The sequence below is a fragment of the Pteronotus mesoamericanus genome, unplaced genomic scaffold (assembly GCF_021234165.1).
Source record: "Pteronotus mesoamericanus isolate MK-2021 breed Mesoamerican mustached bat unplaced genomic scaffold, CSHL_Meso_final scaffold_651, whole genome shotgun sequence".
In the NCBI taxonomy this organism is placed as follows: domain Eukaryota; kingdom Metazoa; phylum Chordata; class Mammalia; order Chiroptera; family Mormoopidae; genus Pteronotus; species Pteronotus mesoamericanus.
The window spans coordinates 27,960,218-27,982,490 of record NW_026555325.1 but is presented as its reverse complement, the minus strand read 5'-3'; the positions used below and the strand labels follow the sequence as shown (position 1 = coordinate 27,982,490).

At 37.3% G+C, this 22,273-nt stretch overlaps 1 long non-coding RNA gene across 1 annotated transcript in view; it reads right to left on the bottom strand.

The window, feature by feature from the left end:
• The window catches only part of LOC129061728 (uncharacterized), a 91,888-nt gene extending 77,525 nt beyond the window's left edge, over positions 1-14,363 (bottom strand). Inside the window, exons 1-2 of the long non-coding RNA XR_008528213.1 lie at positions 14,173-14,363; positions 13,232-13,287 (exon numbers count right to left, since the gene is read on the bottom strand). This is a non-coding gene — a long non-coding RNA (uncharacterized LOC129061728). The remainder of the gene's footprint in view (positions 1-13,231; positions 13,288-14,172) is intronic.
• Positions 14,364-22,273: the final 7,910 nt, after the last annotated feature.

The following is a 22,273-nucleotide window of genomic DNA, read 5'->3' as shown; positions in this document are numbered from 1 at the left end:
GACTTCTTTCTTTACAGTAGTATGGCCAACAGACATCTGAAGAGATATCTGCTCAACGTCAATAATAATCAGGGAAATGCAAATTAAAACCACAATGAGATACCACTTCATACTTGTCAGAATGGCTATCAACAATAAATGATTTACATTTTTAAAAGATAATTCTGGATGCTTGCTGGAGTAGAAACAGGGCAAGTGTAGAAGCAGGAATTATAATTAGGAAGGTTTTGCAATAGAGTAGGCAAGAAAGGTTGGGGACCTGGATTCGGGTGGTAAGAATGAAAGAGTGCATATGTAATACTGTAGAAATATAGAGAGACAAAGTGATCTTTTGGAAATGTGTGAAATGCCTATGTCCTAAGCTTCCTTCAGTACATTCACTTACTCATTCAAATATTTGTTGAGAACCTGTAAGTTCTGTTTTGGTATTTGAGATAGAAAATGAAAAAAAAAAAAGCCTTGTAGAATAATACTTTAAAGTAGATTAGAAAAAACAGATAGTATTTATAATACTTTAAAATAGAATATAAAGTATTTTATTTGCTTTTAAATAGTTCTTTAAATACATAAGTACCTGTACTTTAGAAAAAAATTGAAAATAAGATATGCACAAAAGGAAAGAAAGTAGAAACTAGAAATCTCTGATAAACTTACCAGTCAAAGAAAAACAGTGTTACTACTTTTCATTTAAGCCTTCCTCACATGTCTCTTGCTTTTAGCTATGGTTTTCTTAATGACCATAAAACCTGAAGAAAAGTGTTAAGCTGGAGTTAGAATGTTGGTTTATGGTTGGAATTTACAGCGTCTCATAATTATTTCATCAAGCAGTACTTAAAGGATTGTGCTGGAGTCTTAGCCAAGGTTATCTAGAAAACAGCATGAGGCAATCACAAAGGAGCAAGTGAGAGGGCAATGGGATTGAGGTGGAGAAGGGAGAGTAAATTCAGGTGGTGCATTTTGGAGCTGGCCTGCTTCACCAAAAGACATAACTGGTCACTTAGGCATGCGGGATATCTCTGGACAGGTTATCTAATAACGCCATGATCTGGAACTATCCATAATAGGAGGGAAAGAAGAGGAAATCTATCTGCTGGCTCCTTCCTCTCTCTGCCATGTAGAAATGCAATACCCTACCCACTCCTGAATCACAATGGTTCATATACCTAATGTGAACAGAGATAGAGACTCCTTGCAGTGGTCTCAGTGGCCTCTGACCACCAGTGTCAATTGCAGCTGCCATGGCTCAAACAAGCAGAGGTAGCCTGCACAAAGTGGGAACAAGTAACAGCTGTTCCATGGCATGTGCGGCCAAGGGAATAGGAAGTGAACATAACAGTTAGTGCTATAAGATAACCCTGAAGCCACTTACTTTTGGATTTTTTTTAATTAAAAGTCTAAAGATCTCTTGTGTTCTCTTTGAACCAACTTAGATATTTTATGCAAAAACTAAGAACATTTTTTATCCCTATGCATAAATTTGCTTTAAAATTTCAAATACACACACACACACACACACACACAGAGATATTCTTAAAAATCAGCAGTCTTTTTCCCCTTATAAGTGATTCTTAAAACAGTTTCCTTTTCCTTCTAGAGATAAGGACATGCTAGGTCTTGGCAAAGGTTGGAGAAGCCCTTTAAGATGAACAAACTTGGTCACATTATCTCTTTTCCCCAGATCCCACTTGCAGAGCTACAACTGAGCCACTTGATGAACTTTCAATGACAATATTGACATAGGTTTCCCCTTTTTTGAAAATTTGCCTTGGTCTAACAGGAGTGTCCCCCTCATACAGAAATGCAGAAGTTCTACCGTATTCCTGAAGGGAGCATCTGATACCTCAAAGTTTGATTGCTGTTAGGTACAAGAGCCTGTTCTGCCTTGAAGGAACCCAGACTCCAGTGGTCATTGTGGAGAACGGTCAGCATTTGTATCAAATTTCCTCCTTTTCCATTTTACAGCATAAGGATAGGGATTTACTAATATGAACATCTTTGTTGAGCCATATAATTTCTTGAGTCCCTTAATTTAACCATCCTAATAAGATTTTATCAATTTTGATCCTTTATTTCTGAGAGAGCACATTGTTGGGAACTGCAGAAAGAGAGTAGATAGCAGGGAAGTGAAAAGAGTGTAACTCCAAGTTCTGGCAATTTTTAAAGTCATATCTTGATCACAGGGTTATATTTTAGAATAATATTAATATAGTGAGACATAAAGTCCTAGCAAAAGAAAGTTGACATTTTTGAGCAATTCCTATGGAGGGCTATGAATGATGGAATTTTTGAAATCCTTACATTTGAATGATAAATGAGCTAATGACCGTTTGTGTCTGTATTAACGCACACATGAGTATTTTAAATAACTAAAGTTTCATCCAAAACATATATGATCATTTGTAAAAAAAAATCCAATTCCTCTTCCTTGAATGTTATAAGTGTAACCACTGTAAGTCCAGTCTTAATTAACTGTTCATTTACTGATTCTTTTAGTCATTTAGCAACTATACATGGTCCAGTAGAAGTAATGCCTGCATGAGTGTGGTTGGTACGGTAGATGAATGTCTCACATGAGATGGACAGCAATGTGAACATGTCACCCAAAATGTCATATGGTGTGCTTGAGTGTCATATCATTATGTTACAGAATTAACATTCTTAATAAAAGATTTTCTAATAAAAAGTGGGTGCTGTTTGTGCCGGACTCTGTATTTTGAGAGACTAACATAAGCCAGACTCTGAAATGCACTAGGATATAATGGTGACTAATTCCTTTGTTCACCGATAGCCAGTCAGTAATATGAACTGGACACGGTCATGGGCTATAGCAATGTGATGGGGAAGTGGTGAGTGCTATAACAGAAGAAGATACCAGGAGAACACAAAGGAAATTGACTTAACTGGAATCTAAATCAGAAAATCTTCCATGGAGAAGTGGAACTTAAGCAAATACCAAAAGAATGAGAAGGAGGAGAGCTCAAAGGAAATGACAAGTGCCAAGGTCAAAGGCACAGCACTATACACAGTCTGTCCAGAAAGTATCCCACCATGTACTATGAAAAAGAGACATTTATTGAAGAAGATACAAGAAACATTGTACATAGGACAATGATGCCTCAGTCCCCTTCAAAGTAGGCACCTTTGGACCTCATGTAGTTTTCCCAGTCGCCATCAGCTTCCCCATTGTATTTTCCTGAATCATATCAACAGTCTGATATCTCCCCTTTCAAAGGTGATTTTAGTTTTGGAAAAAGCCAGGGCACAAATTCTGGGCTGTAGGGTGGCTGAGTCACCTGCATGATTTGATGTTTCACAAAATAATTCTGCAAGAGACGTGATGCATGAGTGGGCACCTTGTCACAATGAAGCTGCCACTCACCAGTTGCCCATAGCTGCAGCCTTCTGAATCATTGGAATAGTTTACATGGAGGAATGTTCAAGCTTAACACAAAATTTTATGCAGAGTCGTTGCTCTATTCACTCATTTTGAATGCATTGGCCACACAGTACACGTGCTCATTCAACGGTGTCCACTGTCCCCACTGACTAGTACAGGGGAGTTATTGTTCACACACGCACATTCCAGTCCATTTTCCTTGGCTGCCAGGTTACATTGATGTCTCGCAAACCATTCTCATTATATTAACAATGCTTGAAGTTTTTCTGGACAGGCTTTATATATTTGAAGAACTGAAATTAGGTCAGACTAGATAAAGCATATTATACAAAGGGAAGAAGTCATGCAGTATGAGGCTGAAATGCTAAGATATCCAGGGGAGAGTCTTCTGTCAAGGTTGCATTATCTGGGAAATAGACTTAGGTTGAGGTTTTCATGTAGGGAATTTACTGGGGAGAGCTTTCTATTTCAACTTTTGTGTGGCAGTGAATGCAGTCTACTGCACAGCTTCTCTCTCTGCCTGTAGGGGAGAAGTTGGGCTGTAATATGGTCACAACAAAGTCTTCAGCCAATCCCAGCCCTGAAATTGGAACAGACCTTCAGAATTGTCTCTGGCTGGAAAAAAGAGGCTGGAATTTTATGCCTCCGAATGGAGCTGTCATTGGATGCAGACCTCCTTGAGAAGGGTGTGACTTTGCATAATAGGTTGTCTTCAGCTGAGAGAATGTCCCAGGGAGGGACATTACTGAGAGCTGTTGCCTGCAACACTGCAACATATGCTTGAGGCCTCTGGGAGTCCAGGCGGTGCACCCATTGTAGATAAAATGTGATAAGGGTATATCATGTAAACCATGTTAGAACAATGGCAATCATGGGTTTTAAGCATGGTAGGGACACAATTTGATATAAATTTAGAAGGTTCTTTCTGGCTGCAATATGAACAAAATTGGAGAGCAGGAAGGCTTGAAGCAGGGAGGCCATTTCAAAGTTGGTGGCAAAATTTCAGGCAACAGAGGGTGGTGGCCTGAAGTAGGGTAGTGACAGTAAGAATGGAAAGCTGTAGATGGATCTGAAAGATACTTAGGAAGTAGAAAGGGCAAGACTGGGTTTTTGGGTATGAAAAAGTTAGAGGGAAAAGAGTCTAAGGTGTAACCCAAATTTCTAGCTTGGGCATTCATGATAGGAAACAGAGCATGATACACCGATTGTCTGGTTGTTCATGTATTTTTCATTTGTATGAGGGGGATGCTAAATTCAGTTTTGGAAATGTAGAGTTAATGTGAGTTTAACAGTGGCTTGTGTGTGGAGATTATTTAAAAGCTTATAAGGGCTCTGGCTGGTGTGGCTCAGTGGATTGAGCACCAGCTTGTGAATCAAAGGGTCACTGGTTCAATTCCCAGCCTGGGCACATGCTTGGGTTATGGGCCAGGTCCCCAGTAAGGGGCATGTGAGAGGCAATCACACATGTTTCTCTCACTCTCTTTCTACTTCCCTTCCCTTCTGTCTAAAAATAAATAAAATACTTTTTAAAAAAAAGTTTATAAGTGTTTGGATAACAGGAAAGTGATATGGACCAGAAATAGAAATATGAGTGCCATCAGTATAAAGGTAATAACTGTGGCCAACAGAGATCAAGATTACTTAAGAAAGTGTAGAAAGTGAGGAAAACAGAAGGCCTAAAATAAAAATGATGAGGTCTTGATTTTTCTTTATCATTGAAGCATTCGTTATATTCTTATCCTGTACTTTCAACTTGATTAAGAAGGAGAGAGGAGAAAAAGAGTAATATTTTAAAAATAACTTTGATGTGCCAAACACATTATCTCATTATCTTATAATTTCAGATTATCCTCTGCACTTAATAGATAAGAACAAAGGCTCAGAAAATTTAAGCAACTTCCAAAAGTCACAGTGCTATTAACTAATAGAGCTAGAATCTCAATCCAGATCTGCCTAACTCTGTTTTACTGTAATTTTTACACTATATCCTAAGTTCAAATGATCATGTAATGCAAGTTTATTGTTAATTATAGTTTCTATAAGCATAGTCTTACTTTGGTTTATATAATGTACTAACCTTAAGAAATATTTTTAAAAATATTAAAGTGAAAATAGAATATTCAAATCTGCTTTGAGGAATAAAAACAGGGTCTCTTATGTTTTCAAAACTTAAAGAAGATGTATAAATTTGTTCTTGTCAAAGAGAAAAACAGAATAAAAGGGCTTCATCTTTCAGTAACCACTTTGTAAAGAAAAGCTTCTGTTTATTCTGAAGGGAATTAAAAATGTATAGCAATAGGCATTTAGGACAAAATTATCTCACAACAAAAAGTGTATGTACTATTAGTACTGATGTTATTTATTTATGTGTAGCTAGAATTACATGCCCATATAGGGCCCAGGCTTATGAAAATGTCTTATAGGGTTTCTCAGGGCTGTGAGAAAGTGTGACTATGCAGAAGCCTATTGTGGGCTTTCTTGCAGGGGTTCTGAGATGCCCACCTGCCCATGGCTTCTGTTGATAGAGGTACCTCAGTGGTCTGTGCTGCTAGATATCTGCAAATGTTCTCTCTAACACACAGAGGCTCTGAGAGGGGAAGCTCAGTCTTCCTATTGGCAAATTGAGACAGTAAAGTTACCAGAGGAACTTTTTGGCTATACTCGTGACTAGGGTAACCGTTCATCAGCTGTTGGCCTCCTGTGGATATATCCTCAACATTGAAGATAGCACACACTCTTCCTAAGGGCTGCACCCTTGACTCCAGGTGTAGTGGTGAAGTGTGAATATATTATAATGTCATTAAAGGATGGTCATTGCAAATGGGATTGTATGGGTGGATACACTTTAGAACTGCCAAGCCTCATGATTTGATGTAATGAATGTTAAATTACACATATTTCAGGATTCCTCGTAAGCCCCAACCAGGAGCAGAAAGAAACCTCCTTTTAAAATTGTCCTTTATCTCATTAAGTTTCTTTAGGTTGTTGTTTGTTTGTTTGTTTGTTTTAAGATTTTATTTATTTATTTTTAAAGATAGGGTTAGGGAGGGAAAGAGGGAGAGAAACATTGATGTTCAAGAGAAACATCAATTGGTTGGCTCTCACATGCCCTCAGCTGGCGACCTGGCCCACAACCCAGACATGTGCCCTACTTGGGAATCACATAGATTAATCTTTTGGTTCACAGGCCAGAGCTAAATCCACTGAGCCACACCAGCCAGGGCAGGATGTTTGTTTTGACATTAAGATTTATCTGGGCCAAAAGTTGCTATGTAGCCCTTGGAAAATTTTTTTGCTACCAAGGAAAAAAACCATTTAAACTGTGCAGATCACATCCACCATTAATGTGGTGTTTAAAAAAGATAAATATAATAGAGGATTTGGGGTTGTTCTGAAAATATATTATGCAATTTTAAAATGAAGAAATTAAAATACATTTAAGTGTAGTCTCACTAATTTTGTATATGATTATACATATTCACAGATGGGAAATATATTCAAAGTCAAATAAGAAAAGAGTATTTAATGGTAAAAGTAGGACAATAAACCAAGTTGTTTTTTGTTTTTTAATTCCAAGTCAAAATATGTCACAGGGCTACATTGTTTTGTTTCATAATTACTTGAAAAATAACAAACATAGGATAATAAAACACTTTTAATTGATAAGTATTAAGTGTAAATGTGAACTCATATATCTAAAAATTTCAAGGACACTGCAAACATTGCTAAAACTAAACACTTGTGATTTGCTTGGGGCAGTGACAGTGCTTTGTTTTAAAATATTATGCATAAATCACTCCTCTAATGAACTTTACCTCATTGCCTTTACTTCTTTGGGAAAAAAAAAAGGTATCTTCTGTCATTGAAAATACTAAATGAAATGCATCAATAGAAATTAATAGGCAATGGAACTTGATGAATTCTCCTAGAGAATATTTTTATGGTGAAAGCTTGGCAACTGTCCCCATGATTAATCATGATAATGCACAAACATTCAGCTTCAGATAAACTGTCCTATTCCTTCATTCTGGAATATTCCTCTCCTTCCCTTTCTCCTTCAAGGAGGATTAACTACTCTACTCTCCTTATATTCTTCCCTGTGACAGCCCCACCTCCATTTCTCTATACAAATTCCACCTTCCCCAAGAAGACATCTCGGACCACCAAAGGAAGAAGTGATCTTGTTTTGTTTTGTTTTTTGCATTCCGATGTACATTGTAGGGTCAGTACTTAACACTGATCTGACCACACAGTGTAATGTTATCAAATATTCCCCAGACCTTAAACATTACAAAAGGATTGAGTCCTGGTTAAGAGCTAGAGTGAATACACAGCAATGGCTAAGTACATCAGAAGTAAGAATACTTTAAAAATTCAACCCATCAGTGGTTTGTTGGTTAGCACACATGCTGAAAGTGAGACTTCTCTACGAAGAAGAGACACTTTAAGACTTTTCTGTTACAGAGAAGAATAAAAAGAAATTTTTTAAAAAATAAACTCAGCCCTGGTCAGTGTGGCTCAGCTGGTTGGAGCGTCGTCCACCAGCAGAAACGTTGCTTGTTCCATTAACAGTCAGGGCACACATGATCCCTAATCCAGACGCATAAGGGAGGCAACCAATCAATGTTTCTCTCTCACATCAATGTTTCTTTCTTTCTCTTCCTTTCTCTCCCCACTCACCTCAAAAATCAATAATAAAATATCCTGGGCGAGGATTTAAAAAAAAATAGTCTTCCTCTTGCTGACCAGGGATCAAAATTCCCATCTCTATGTGAGGGAAACAAGAAAGATAGAATGAATATGATAGACTGCCCATCACATGCCCAGTGACTACCATATATTTTCCCACTACGTTTATGACAGTCCTACGGGGGAAGCGTTATTATTACCATTTTCCCTCTCCCAAAGTTTCCCTGGTAACAACGAGAGTATAGTTTGGATGTGGTATTTCTTACAGCAATATTTACTCTGTTCTGTTTTATAAAATAAATTTATTTTGAATAAAATAGCTTGTTTTTTTAACATTCATATATATCAAGTGTTATTGTTTATTAGACTAAAATGCATTGGGGTTCAAAATTTAAATATCAAACTATTAATATATAACATTTTAAAAATTGTCTTATATTAGTAAAGAAAAATTGTGGGTTGGCATGTGCACTAGAAATATTTTTTCTTAAAAAAACACTAATCAAAATCAAATTTTATCTGCTTCTATATTTGTCAAGGTAGCCATGTGGGGCAATAGCAAAATTGGGGTTTCTCCTAGCTATGATTTCCAATGATTTGTTGATTTATAACATGCCTCAATACTGAAGTTAGAGGCAAACTTTTTCTACCTAATTAAGCTTGCTGACAGGGTAGTTCCTTGCATATGCGAAATGTGCTTGCATTTGGAGCCCTGTTGCCTGTTCTCTGCAAAGAGGGCAATGTTTTCAAATCAGAAGACATTTGCAGCTGTTCAGCTAGTTGACTGATCACTTCTGAGATTCTCTTCCCCAAAATAAAAATCATCTGGGGACTAATTGTTAGTCAGAATAGTAACAGAGCTTGGCATTCTGAAGATCTCTTCATCACCGTATTTCACAAATCTGAGCCCATCTCCGAAATCCTGGGCCTCTCTGCCAAAGTCCAAGTGGATAACAGAGTCCTGAGTGGTAAGAGAGATTCTCTGGGCAGGTTTGGGGGTAGGACTGCACATTTCTTACGCACATTTTCCACTGCACATCCATGTGGCCCTACACCTGATTAGTAGAATCCTACAGAATGATGTGCTGCAGCAAACAGCACTGCATATAGAATTCCATCATCTGGGATGTATCTTTGCTCCCAGTTGACAGAAGCATGGAATAAGTAAGCAACTGCCCTATAGACCTTGTGTGGCTCTGGTAAGGATAGTGGTCTCTAGGGTAGGGATTTTCAAATGGTGAGCTGTGGCACATGGGTGTACTGCAAGAATTTTTAAAACATGCAAGATTTGACTTTTTAGTGAGGGGGCACTGACCTCTTTGCCTTTAGATTGTCAAATTGAAAAAATGGCAACAGCCAACAGCCAACACAGTGATAGCCTCCCAGTGTGAATGAAACAAAATTATATCTTTTTTTTTTTTTGGTCAGATTGGCAAAAAATATAATGTATTTTTTGGTGTGCCACCAAATTTTAGGAATTAGTTTATGTGTGCTGTGAGATGAAAAGGTTGAAAATCGATATTAGGGCGTCAAATGCATGAGCATGCTTTGTGAAGTATTAAACACATTCACACAAATATAAATTATGATTAACATTTGTCTGCCATTATCCTAACGTTCTCATAATTCTCTTCATTAAGAAGAGGATGACTCAGCATATATAATGTCACTATGAAGAATATGTTTAGAAATTTTACTAAATAGAATACATTTTAAACTTGTTATAATATACCTATAGCTACCAGAAAACCTCTGCTATTTATTGTCTATTATAATAATTGAGTTTTCATTTAGTTGACCCTAATCAAAAAAACCTATATGTAGGTCAAACCCTAGGGACAATGAGTTATGTGGCCTCAGGCAAGTCATCTAATTTTCCCAAGCATTTCTCCGACTGAAATGTCAGGGTTTGGGGATAAGGTTGGGAGGGGTAAGAAAGAGATGAGGCAGAAGGAGCAAACAAATGGGTCTAGGTTACCTGCTTCAGCATCTATACTCTTAATTCTCTACCTTCAGTAGAACTCTGGCCTTAGGTAAATGGAGCTCTGCTGGTTTAGAGCTCTACTTACTCATAGATTTTCATGTTCAAAATGCCTGAGGGAGCCAAGACTAGCTCTTTGGAAACAGCATTTCTAAAGTGAGGTTCCAAGTACAACAGCTAAATTTGGTAATCTGACTACAAATACCCAAGAACTTCACAGAAGCCATAAAGCGTGGCAGAGAGGAAATGTTTGTTGACTGCTTGATTTGCTGACAGGCAGAGACAGTTTGGTGACTACAGTAACTTAGAATCCCTTCTGGGAAGTAACTGGTTGGCTAGGGACAACATTTGTCAACCTTCCATTGCATCTAAGTGGAGCCGTGTGACTGTTTCTCCTTATTAAAATAAAAGCCAGTACATGTGTGTCACTTTTGGGTTGAGAAGTAGGTGTAATTCTTGATGACCTCTTTTTTCATCTGTTGGCTGCCTCTGAGTACTTAGAGGCAAGAGAAGCCACAAGGCAGAAAGATCCAGGATTCATAAACAATCACATGGAAGGCCACCTGCCAGCCAGGAACAACCAGATAGAAGTTTGCGTGAACAAGAAATAAATTTCATTGCGCTAAGCCGCAAAGACTTGTGGCTATATTGGTAGAGTCACTCTAGTTAATATAAAAGGCAAAAAATAAATTTCACATTTTACAGAGTTAAACCTAGAATAACTAAAACGATACTAAACAGATTGAGCTGGCCTTGAAATAATTAAATTTTCTGCCATCAAGCAAAATGGAACATTAAAATAGAAATTATAGGAAAATGAAGAAAGTTACAGTTGTTTTCTTCCTTGAGTTTACAACTTGTAAAACTCATACCTGTCAGATACTAAGAATATTTTAATTTTGCTGCCTCCTGTTCAGCTAGATATTGTTTGCTTTTCTGCAAATAATTTTCCCTATTGTTCTTATAAGTGAGTGAAGTGTATACCACATTCTATGTGGCTTTTTAGTGCAGTAGAGACTAGTACACTATTCAGGGTTTTTTAAATAAGTTATGTCAAGGTGATTGTTAGTTGGGTTCAGAAGTCAACTACCTTCCATGTAAAAGTTGAGTTTAATAGAAACCAAGAATGTCACTTTTTTCCTCCCTTTAGAGTTAGAGAGCTTCTATTGCAGTTTGCCCAAGTTTAAAGTAAAAGTTTCGTTTGGGGGCCATCTTGTACTAGGTCCTTTAAAAAATGTCAGCATTATTCCTTGTGCCAAAATGAAAAACAGCTTAAGAAGAGCAAAAACTAATTGTGTATATGATCAACCCCCCTCCACGGCCCAGCAGAAGGAACCACTTTGCTTTTCAGTCCAGCTGATTCTAACAAGGTAACAGGCAGAACTGGGGGGAAAAAAGTAAGAATCGCTGTTCAAAGTTAGTGAGATACAATTTTACTTAGTAATTGCAGAAATTTTAAGAATTAGAGCTTTAATTCAGTGTTCATTTATTCATCCAAAGCCAAAATCTTTTCAGAAAAACTACTTTAAACAACGTTGTTTTAGGGGTAAGTCCGGGGTGAATGTAGAATTACATTCCCTTTTCATTCTGAAAGTTTATCTACAGCTTCCTCCTTGCATCCACTTGTCCACAGTGTGGGTATAAACCCATTGTTAATCAAGTAACATTCTACTGCAAAAGCAGGCTAATTTCTTTTGCATAGAAGACCCAGATACAAAATGAGAAACCTTTTCCTTCTTTTGGAAGATAAATCAATTTAGACTAAATAAACACCTTAAATGCTTTATGATTTTACCATAACTACCAAAACTAAATGCTAAGAGAGAATGGATACCAGGGGAGCAAACCACTTTGACTTAAAAAAAAAAAAAAAAAAAGAAAACTTTACTGGGGATGGCAATAGGCTCAACTGAAAACACAATTATTCCAGACTCCCCTGCAGAAGTGATGGCATTTTTCATAGTTCACCCTTAAGACGTAAGACAAAGTTGCTATGCAATCTGGGAAAGCTCTTGGAGAAAGAGCTGATTCAGCTGGCACTTGACTTCTGCCTTATATACTTCCTGTTCCCCTACCTGGAATGCAGTCAGGATGCTAAAGATGAGGCAGCCATTTTGAGACCACAAGGCAACATATTAGAGGATAAGAACCATATGCTAAGGATGGCTAAGCGGAAGAAAAATGAGCTGAGGTCCCAGAGGACTGTGGGTTTCCCAGTATTGTGAAGTCCTACCTTAATGTTACTTGACCTTAACGTCAACTGACCTGACTTAATGTCACTTGAAAAAAAATAAAACCTCTATTTGAGTAACCTAGTGACAGTTGGATTACTCTCATGAGTTGTAAAACCTTTACCAAGCTGACCCAAGTAGATTGTAAGGAGAATGCTAATTTTTTTTTTATAGAACAGTTTCCTAACAAATATTTCAAAAGCATTCATTTATTTTGGCAATTAAACTGATACGCTCATGAATTTTTTCTTTCTTTCTTTTCTTTTTTTTTACATTTCTTAAAATGACTCCTCCAAGGAACACTACTAGGCAATAGTATATGCAACTCATATAAATGGATTATTATAGATGTATTTTTCCCCTCTATTTATTCATTCAGCGCACATTTATTGAGGGCCCAGTAAGCACAGTGCTGGGGGCAGGGATGCAAGGGTGAAAACAAATGCCTGACTACAAGGGGATCAGTGTACTTAAAGGTAATAAGTCAAAAATCTTTTCTAAAACATTCTATTTTCCAGTTCCATGCTTCTTATGGCCTGTTTATTTCATGTACATCAGTTCTACAAGAGACAGAAAAGCCTAACACCACAATCGACACTAACAAAATAAAAGGATCTTAACCACCAAAGTGGTTTCCATCGCTTAATATTCAGAATGCTTTTATATCTTGAAAATTTAACTCAATGTTGCACCAATATGTTTATTAGTTGTAAGAAATAATTGAATAAAATTTCTCATTATATCCATTACAGAACTTGTTTTCCCAAAATCAGGCTACTGCTAAAAAGACTAGTGCTACTCCACTTTGTTTTCTGCTATTTCTATGATTAAAAAAAAAATCATACCTTTACACCCGTATCCAAGGACAATTATTCAGTGGGGTCCCATAGGCAAAATACTGTGTGAGTATCCGGAAAAGCACTTTACACTCACCTCTTCCTCTGTGTCCCCTTAGGCACACCGTGTAACTTCTTTTCTTCCTCAGTTTCCTTAGGGGTTAAATGATGAAGTGAAATTAGATCATTATGTCGTTTCGTGCACCTAAAATTCTCTTATTCCCCATTTCTAGTCTGTGTGATGCATTAGTAGACAAGTTTCCCAGCTGAGAGCAGCACATTAAGATTATTTTTAAATGATGCATGGCTTCTTCTCTATTTCTGTTGTCTTAGGAATTGTGTCTTAGCCCACATCCCCATAGCAAACCACAATTTTATATATAATTAATTAATATAATACATCTTGTATTAATAATACCATAACACTGTACCCAGAATCAGAATACAGGACTGGTTTCATTATTTCTTGCTTTCAAGGACATGTATTGCGCACATTTGAGATAGCTGAATGGAAATTAGATGGAGACAGTATAATTTGCTAATTTGCTAATTTGGTTTTTAATTTGCTAATTTTTAAAATATCCCCCTCCCCAATATAAAAGTGAGTCTAACAAAGCGTATTTCAAAAGCATGTTTATGTTCTTGCCCCATTCTGAGATACTGCTTTCAAACTCTAACGAAAGATTTATTATACACCAAATCTGAATGCTGAAATTCAGATCTTCCTTTTTGGTATTTACAATGGAAGTTTAATTAATGAACACATCTGATAGTTATCTGCAAACCACCACAGAGAGGTACCTGTTTTTCTTATTGCTTTCATGAAAATATCTCAAATTGAGACACATTAGCACAGCCAGTTTAACCCACCCCACGCTGAATTTGATATACAAGAGTAAAAATGCTCTCATTTTGCTTGCAGCAAGGTGTTTAAGGAACATGAACACTCTTTGCAACCCTTTAGCTATCATCCTGCAAACCAACTCACACCTCCAACTATTGCTCTCATTACATACACATATGTTCCCCTTTACTCACCACAATGAGTTAAAGGAAGAGAAAAGCTCTTGGTGGCAGCCTTTGAGTCATTACTTTGCATTACATTCCCTTCATTTTAGGTGTCATGGCACAGTACTTTACAGACAGCAATTCATTCTGCTTGGTTTACTGCAAACACTGAAAGAACGCAGGGTCTTGCACTTGCTGGAAGATTTAGGTTTTATGCTTCTGGTCATTCTTCCCACAAAAAGAATGAGACCAGTTTCTGAACTATTCTTAACTCTCCTTCCAAAACATTTCAGAAGAGAAACACAAGAAAGACTTCATGATTTTCATGTAAACTCCCAGCCTGCCCGCCTGCCTGCTGCTGCCAATACTTCTTACTCTTGCTGGTGATGACATTCAGCGAGCTCCCCAGTCCCGATGCTTCTTATGTAAGTCTGTCTAGGTCAAGTGTAGGAGACACACTGCTGGCCTGTGAAAACTCATGGAACTGTTACCTTCAGATTAACACTTCAGGGGCTATGGAAGCTGGAGGAAGCTGAGTTTGTGCTACATCTTTCAGGGGTAAATATTTTTGCATGATTCAGTGGTTTATGTGCTATAATCTTGGCAGCTGCCTGTCAGCCATGCTGAGAGGTGCAGGGAGCAATTACTAAGAGATTCCAGTTCTGTCAGCATGCCTGAATAAACAGAGTGAACGTTCTAGCAGTCTTAGCTTTAAGGCATTTAAGGAGTAAATGAATCATAAATTAGGGTCTGCTTATCAAGCCTCATCTCTAACCATCAAGGAGTGAATGTTGATTTGACTGTTTAAACTCTGCATGCAATCCATTTGCTCAGAGGTGTTGCAGGAGAGAGTATTAGATGTGGCTATTAGTTTGAAGAGATTTTACTGCAGTTCTTGGCTGTTATGTTGCTCCTGCCTGATCGCCGATTTGCCTCCCTTGTGAATGAGCTAGATCTTTTTCCTGTATGTGTCTTCTGTTGTGATTGCGATAATATGAGAATGGAGCCTGCAGAACCTGGCAGTTAAGTGACTTCCGCAAATAATAAATCCTGCCTACTTAGTAACCAGGTGAATACTGCAGTAAGTGCGCTATTTGATTCTAGCACTGAATGATACTGGGCTAACTGCATTGATTCAAATTGTGCTGCATTTAGGGGACCTGGAGGCATAATCCCAGCTTTGACACGAGCAGTTATTCACTCTCCTAGTAAAAGAAGAAACCGTAGAGCGCTGATTCTGTTTTAGGCTCTCACACTGTGCCCTGGCATGGGAATTAGTTAAAAAAGCAGGCTCTCCTTGAATGCTGCAGAAAAGCCTGGAGAAGTAGCAGGGCGAGTGCGACTGCAGCAGCAGTGTGGTACAGGCGAGGAATTTTAATAACATTTAACCAGAGATGATGCTACAGCAGATGGCACCAAATTTAGAAGATAGGTGGATATGTAAAAAACTGAAGACAAATGTAGCACATTTGAAAGGGGTTGGCTTCCTGTGTGCCCTTGGCAAGTGAAGTTCAATCCCTTGGACAGGATGCCATGAGTTAGTAAAACGAAGGCTGTGTAAACCGCCTTCATGAAGTAAGGAGCTAAAGGGGAAGCTGAATGTTCAGTCATCGGGTGTCTCTCAATGGGGGGACTGTCACAAGGCTGGTTAATTAGAGCACCTTCACTGAGTGAACAGGTTGTTTTAAGTAACTGGAATTTCTTGCATTCATTTCATTAAATTAAAGGAATGAAAATAATGTTACTAAAATAAATTTCTTTTGGGGTACTTTTCATTCTATTAATCATGATTAACAGCTGCATATTGATTACTTATAGTGGGAATGTACTACTTATCATTTATGCTATATTTAATTGACTAAACATGTCCATGTTTCCCCAAATAATTTGAAGAGACAGTTATGGTCCCTCAGGGCCTGATTTTATATTATTGATGTCAATAGGCATTTTCCCTGTAGACTTAGCTTGGCACGAGAGCCTCATCAAACCAGGTTTTACTCAGTTCGGCATTTACAATATTCCTCATAAATGTATTATTAAAAATGATACGTACATTCTTAGTTGTACTCACAATCTTTGACTTTATATATCTTCAAGATAACACTTTCGGTGCTCAAACTGTCTATAAATGATTTTCATTTGATGTTTTTTAATTGGCTATTGTTGAAAGGGGTTCTTTTTTTGGCAATGAAGCTTAAAAAGTTCTATTAATTTCCTCATTTTTAAAGAAAAGTATTTAAGTTATATGAGGTATAAAGTTAATTTTGGTTCTTCCATCTAAGTGTGAATTAGCTTTATTGATTAATATTTTCTAAAGTGAGATTATATTTTTAAAACCTACAATATCAGGACTAACATTCGTGGAGTACCTGTTCTAGGCCAGTGGTTCTCAAAGTGTCACCTCCCCACTTGCCCCCCCAAAAAAACTGTGACCTCCTGACCAGTAGCAATAGCATCACCTGGTAATTGGTTAAGAATGCAGATTTTCAGGCTGCCCTCAAGGCTTACTGAGTCAGAACCTCTGGGGTTGGTGTGGGGTTGTTTGTTTTTTAACAACCTTCCCCCTGGTTATTATGAAGAATGCTACACTTTGAGAACCACTAGCTGGGCCGTATTTTGGTTAAATATGAAAAATAGCTCTTACTACATTCAATCAAATATATATTACATAATGAATTTCTCTGTTTTCCTGGTTGCCCAGATTTCCCAATGTATGCAGGACTGTGTTTTAAAGATTTATTCAATTGTGTATTGTATACCGTAAGCCTAAATTTGTCATAAGAAGCTTTATATTTTCCAACAGTTCCATTTTTAGCTTTTAGAAGTTCCATAGTGTAATGGGAAAAACTGTAAAAGACCTATCTCCTCTATATGCTCCCTGTGTAACTTCGCATGTCACTGACCTTCTTTGATCTTTGGTTCTCATTTGTTTCATGAAAGGTTGGCCTAAGTCAGGGTTTCACAACTTGACACCACTGACATTTTGGGTTAGATATTGTTTCCTGTGGAGTCTGTCCTGTACATCCTATGATGAGGAGCATCCCTGGCCTCTACCCACAAAGTGACAACAGCAGCCCCTGTTTGTGATAATCAAAAATATTTCCAGACATTAACACATGTCCTCTAAGGGTAAAGTTGCCGTCCCCGCTCACATCTTCCACATCCCCTCCCCATGTTAGAGAAGCCCGGGCCTGGGTTAACTCCACTCTGTTAAATTCTATTATACTAAGTAATACAACAAAAGCATTATTTCTCCTTTTGGAAATGGGGAAGTTAAAAATTACAAATAACTAAATGTATATCTTACTGGTTTAACGCAGGTAAAAGTTGAGGCTTCTTTGCCCCCTTGATGATTTAGATACATATAATATGCCCAAATACCTCCCAATTTCAGAGTCTGAGAGTCCAAAACCCTTCTGCAACTATGCAGAGACTTAAAGGCTTACATTATCCTCTGTGTTCTGGAGTCCTGGTTCCATGTACACTTTCTCATCAGTGTAATAAAGTGACCTAGATTCCAACTGTCACTGGTTTCCACCAGAGATTTATCTATACCAGTCATCTTTCAGGTTTAATAGAGTTGCTAAGGATTTGGGCTCTTCCCTGCCATCCATTACCCTCCATCTCCCATCGCCTTATCCCCTCCCTGCAAGATGTTTGGAGAGCTACAAAAATCTTCTTCTACCATGCAGAGTAGTCCGGCTTTTCGCAGCTGTTATCTCTGGATGTAAATGTCCAAATCCACCAAAGAGTTCAGGAGATTAAGGGCCTTTGGTTTAGGGATATCTTCCTTTCACAGAACGCTGTTGGGATCACAGTATCATCACAAAGTCATAGAGCTGAGACTGATACTGAGTTTAAGTTCACTTTCATGTGTTTAGGAGTCATACTGAATGGTAGTCTCTGGTCCTTAAAATTACATATGTTGTATATGTAAAATCATAGAATTTTAAATTATACCTGCCCATGAATTGTTACCTCAAACAGGTAAGCAATTTTGTCCTGACATTTTCTAAAGTTAAGATGTATAGTAGAAGTAGGTAAGTCTACATGCACACAGATATACACATTTCCCAAGGTTTAGAAATTCTTTTTGTATGCTATACTATGAATTCAAATAAGGGTTGTTCCAAGATATCTGTGAATTATGGACTTAATCTAAAAAATGTGTATGAAAATCTACCAGATAGATATGAGGTCTGTACAGAAAAAGTAGAGCCACTGTTACTATGACGAGAACAGTTTGCAGAACATCGATGTAACCTGACAATTCAGGAGAGTGGACAGGAATGCACATACATGAACAATGATAACTTCACTGTACTAGTCAGTGGGGGTAGTGGACACCGCTGAGTGAGCATGTGTACTGTGCGGCCATTGCATTCAAAATGATTGAGTGAGTAGAGCAATGAATCTGCATCAAATTGTGCATTAAGCTTGAACATTCCTCTGCGGGAACTATTTGGATGATTCAGAAGGCCACAGCTATGGGCAACTGGTGACTGACAGCTTCATCACCACAACACACCTTCTCATGCATCACATCTCATGCAGAATTTTTTTGTGAAACATCAAATCACCCAGGTGACTCAGCCCCCTTACAACCCAGGTTTGGCGCCCTGCAACTTCTGGCTTTTCTCAAAACTAAAATCAATTTAGGAAGGGAAGAGATTTCAGACCATATATGAGATTCAGGAATATATGGTGGAGCAGCTGGTGGTGACTGGGAGAACTATGTGAGATCCCAAGGTACCTACTTTGAAGGGGACTGAGGGGTGATTGTCCTATGTCCCTGTATCTTCTTCAGTATATGTCTCTATTTTTCATGGTACATGGCTGAATACTTTCTGGACAGACAGCCAATTTCAATTAATCAAAAATAATAATAGCTTATATTTGAATGATTATACCTGTATTTCCAGGTAATTTTGTACACATGATTTGTTCTGAGACCCACTATAACTCTGTGTGATGGTCCCATTACTGTTATAATTTTACAGGTATGAAAATATAAGCTCAAGATTTCCAAATGCCAAATCTACTCTTTTCACTATTCTACAAGGCAAGACTCAATAGTGTATGTAGTTTGAACACTTTGGTGAGTATACTTTCTAAGTGTTTTTTTGATAAAGACCTATTTCAAGAATCTTCAAAGTCCTGGCTAATGTGGTTCAGTGGATTGAGTGCCAGCCTCTGAACCAAAAGGTTGCCAGTTCAATTCCCAGTCAGAGTACATGCCTGGGTTGCAGGCCATGTCCCCTGTGAGGGGCATGCAAGAGGCAACTGCACATTAATGTTTCTCTCACTCTCTTTCTCCTCCCCTCCCCTTCTTTCTAAAAATAAATAAGTAAAATCTTGTGTGTGGGTTGTTTTTTTTTTAAAGAATATTTGTGCTCCAAAACCATTCAGATAGCATAAGGGCAAATATGTGTTACAGCTTCTTTGTTTTAGTTGCTAAGTTTAATACATTTCCTTTGACTTAACGTATTTGTATAATATGCTTAATTAGTTGTTCTTTATATGTTACTAAAGAACTTATGGAATTATTTCAACATATCACTTATTATTTCTAATAATCATATATGTTATATCACTTAATGCTCTCAAAATATCCATGAGGATGGGATAATTCCCTGTCCTAAAGGATGACATTAAATTCAATTTAACCTAGAGATTTTTAGTGCGCTGACCCAGCCATCTGCTCAGTCTTCACGAGGCAATGTAGAGCTGTGGCAACAACCCCTCTCTTTTCACTGCTATGCTCTATGCATGGCACAATGTTGAGCATATACTGAGACTCAGTAAATGTTTATTGAATGAATATTGAATAATTGTCATTGTCATCTAGCTCCGTTATATTTTGGACTTTAAGTAACATTTTTTTTTGCCCAGGTCAATTAAATAGCTACTTACAAATCAAATTTCAAAAGAAAGATATAGATTCAATATATTTGAAACTCCCTATGACTTTCGTTCATGCTATTTTTTAAATTTAATGTGAGAAAAAAATCTTTTGGGTTTGCTCTAGAGACTTTCTCAGACTTACGACCAGAAAGATTATTTTCAACATCAAGTATAAATTCTTCCTTTAAAGTGCTAGGTTCCCAACAGCAGATCACAGTCACTTGTAACTTCATTTAATCTTAAAGTAAATACCTGAGAACTTGAAAGATCTTTTATTCCATTTTAAAATATTAATTCAGAAAAATTTATTAATAATAGAAGTTAACTTAAACACATATTCAATAGAGTAGAATCCAAATGAACTGGTAGTATATGTGAATTTCATTTTTCTAAAGCTGTCACTCAGTATTAGAGTCCTCTGTTTAGAAAGGAAGTTCTCAACCTACATCCTATCCTCTTAGAGTCAGGGGTGCGAATTTGTTCTCAAACAGTTCCCTTCCTTACTATCGGTTAGCTCTGTAACAACACGCAATTTATTTAGCCTCTCAGAAAACCTGTTACTTCAGCTGCCTAATGAGCAGCATACTATCTCCACATCAGAATTTAAAAAAGATAATGTATGTCACGTGATTTGTTACAAGATCTATCACAATAATAAAAGTGTTAAGAAAATAATAGTTTATAATATTTGCCATCACATACTCCCAATATATCAGGCTCTCACAGGGAGTACTCCTAGTATTTTCTAAGCAACTAGGACATCGATATCAATATCAGGATTTGGGACTCAGAAGATACTAGATACTACATACACTATTGAGTTCAAAAATCTGATGATTGAGGTTCAAAGACCTGATGAGCCAGGCAGGGGTGATGAGCTAGGGCAGGGCTAAACAATGACAGATGGACACCTGGATTCTCTCATTCTGTCATGAAAGATAGCTTTCAAAATGTGATATCCTGAGGTAACTTGTCAGCCAGCTGCCCAGTTTTTTTCTAAAATGTCAGCCCCTGTTCTTAAAAAATTATATTATCAACATAAATAATCCTTTGAGAAATTTGAAAGCATAGGAAATGTAAAAATTGTTTCTTCACAGCATAAGAAACAATTATTGGGAGGACAAGTAAGTATTACTGGAAAAGAAATTTAAATTACACTGATTTTATTTATTTTGGGAAAAAGAAATTTGGACCTAAAGATAAAACCAAACAAATTTCTACTGAGCTAATAACAACAGAGCCTAAATTAAAAAATTCCTCAGATTTTTTCTAATTCTAATATTCTGTACAAGTAACTTTAACTCTGGAATATTATGGTCCAAATAACAACCAAGTTTAAGATGATTAGATTTAATACACCCATTTCATATATCCACTGATAATTAAAGATAAATAGGTGACTCTTAATTTTGACCTTTTATCATTATCCTAAAGTGCCTGATTAGTTACATGCCTCATGATCTAGACTTTCTTTGCTGAAAATGCTCATTTGTGAAAAATTATTGCTTCTTTTTTAAATAAAATTATAGTTCTCTGATAAAGTGACAGTATATTTCTCTTTATGTCTAAAAATTGAAACAGTGAAACAGGAAATCTGAAAGAGTTGTCAATGTTCTGTTAGAACTGTCTCATTTGGGGATACAAGGAAAATAGAACAGGTGTCAATCTTCCACATGAAATTTCCTAAAATATATTGTGATCATCTATTAATATTGGGAGAAGGGAAAGTGGCAGTAATAGTAAGAGAGTTTTGGTTACAACTGTACAGTTCTAATAAAAGCATTATAGAAAATTTTGTGTTAGCACAATCATCAGAAAGAAATGTTTTGGTTTCCAGATTTACTAAACATTGTCCCCCTGACAATCAGCCAGCCCTTCCACATGTACACTCACCTTGTTTTAGGAACAAATAAGCCAATTAGAAGGACACTGCTAGTGTTAGTCAGTGCCCTGACAAGAATAGATGGCTCCCTTTAACTGAAGGAAAGAAACAGCAAAATATTTTGTTTTAACTTATCAACACTATATTCTCCTGGTGTCCTTGTGAATGTGGTCCCATCTTTTCTCCTGTAGTAGGTGTAACAGGCCTTGTGTGATCTGGCCAACTGCCCACCCCTCCAAACTCTAGCCACTTCCACAGACTCAATCTCGCATTTGTCTATAAACAGTACTCCTCTCTTAGAATACACTTTCTCTTTCCCCTCCACATTCATTGTATTTCTCCTAG